Source organism: Chenopodium quinoa, unplaced genomic scaffold, assembly GCF_001683475.1.
Source record: "Chenopodium quinoa cultivar QQ74 unplaced genomic scaffold, ASM168347v1, whole genome shotgun sequence".
Taxonomy (NCBI): Eukaryota; Viridiplantae; Streptophyta; class Magnoliopsida; order Caryophyllales; family Amaranthaceae; genus Chenopodium; species Chenopodium quinoa.
The window spans coordinates 3,334,979-3,336,773 of NW_018743476.1; the positions used below are offsets into that span (position 1 = coordinate 3,334,979).

The window sequence follows — 1,795 nt, forward strand, 5'->3', positions numbered from 1 at the left end:
AGGCTCTGATAAGGAGGTCTCCAACTCCCCAGCCGGCTCTGATGCCGGTCACGTTCAAAGTAGCAGTAGCAGCTACTTAACCGAATCTGAGGATAGCGAGGAGGCGGAGAGGCCTTCTTGGGATAATAGGAACGATCCTCTCATGATCGCCGTCTCCTCCAAGGACCGCGAGCTCATGCGGGCTGCGCTGCCAGATTTTATCAAACGGCGGCCGCTGGGTGGTGACTATACAATAAAAGTCCCGGCTGCTCTGGGAACAATATGGTGGGAGGATGGACAACCGAACGCGAACGCTTGGTTCGGGTGCTACGAGGCGGCCTTCGTGGCCGGAGTCCGCTTCCCTCTCCACGACACAATAAAAGCCATACTTAGGGGGTATGGCCTAGGTCTCTGGCAATTAACCCCCAACTCATGGGTAAATATTTTAGGGTATATCGCCGCCTACGAGATGCAGGGCCTCAACCCCGGCTGGGAGGCGTTTGCCCACATGCATTACTTGAGTAGGAGCCCAGGCGGCTGGAGAGCCTGATATACCTTGACCACCCAGCCCAAATACCTTATGACCTTGGACAAGCCATCCAAATGGTCGGACTGGAAGCACCGGTTCTACTTGGTTAAGGCCCCAACTACGGCAGAGAACAGAGAATTCCGGATCTACAACCGGAAACCAGAACTCTTGGGGACCAAGTGCTGCCTGCCCCCTGTCCCGGAGGATGATAGAGAGACCATCCTTGACTCCGGGTTTTTTGAGTTAGTTCCTGACACCCTCTCATCCGGAGAGATAGTAAGGGTACCTAGAAACTGGGTGCCCAAACATGAATGTTTTAGGGACGAATGCTTCTTGTCCGCTTGTGGCCTAAGCAGCATGTTTAAAAAACGTATGTATTTGGAACTCAGCCGGTTTCTTTCGTACCGGATGCTTTTATTTCCTTGCTTATTTATTATTCTAACCGTGTGCCTTCCTCTGCAAAAGAAGCCAAGAAAATGCTGCCCACCGAGAAGACACCGGTTAGGTCGGCTGCCGACATTCGGAAAGCCAATCTCGAGAAAAAACTTGCTGCCCAGGCGGCGAAGAAGGTATAACCGTCTGATCCTTCTCGTTTACTTCAATCCTTTTATCCCAACTTATATTTTTCTCATTTACAGGACGGGAAGCAGATGCCCCGGTCCCTTCAAAAACAGGTCAGGCCTCCGCCGACCCAACAAGAGTCTGCATCCAAGGTGCAGAAGACAGCCGACCGGCAAACTACCGGCGGCAAATCAATAAGGGTCCCAGACGGGCCTGGATCTGCGGATGTGCTTTCTGCCATCCCATTGAGGACCGCAACCGGTCCCTCTGAAGGCCGTTCGGGCCGCCAAGGTAACTTTGACCTTACACTGCTTGATCTGCCCATGCGGGTCAAGTCTTATTCACAGTCTCGATCGCAGCCGGGGGATTCTCCAATCAGCCGGCAATCTATAGGCAGAGCATATGCGAGTTTCTCACCGTCTGTTTCTGGTGCAGATAATTCTCCCCGCTGGCCGGACGGGGCACAATATGCCCGGGCCATGCTGAAAGCCGTCCCCAGGGACGACAAGGAGGCGATCCCTGGGATCAACTCCTTTAATGCCGACCGGGTGCTGGTCGACCTGGCCGACGTATGCTCCAACAACCATGCGGTAATTTTCTTGACGTGCATTTTTAAATATGAAGTATTAACCGGCTGTATCTTTGCAGGCTATGCTGCGCGTAGAGGGGCTCAAACGAGCTTATACCCGCAAGTCTGAGGAGGTAAGGAGAAGCAAACGGGTTGTT

The 1,795-nt window shown here is 53.1% G+C and overlaps 1 long non-coding RNA gene across 1 annotated transcript; it reads left to right on the forward strand.

Annotated features, from left to right (window-relative positions):
- The first annotated feature begins 1,013 nt into the window (after positions 1 to 1,013).
- Positions 1,014 to 1,544, forward strand: LOC110739369. The gene is made up of 3 exons (XR_002514783.1): positions 1,014 to 1,077; positions 1,147 to 1,360; positions 1,505 to 1,544. It is a non-coding gene; the product is annotated as an uncharacterized LOC110739369 (long non-coding RNA).
- The last annotated feature ends 251 nt before the right edge of the window (positions 1,545 to 1,795 follow it).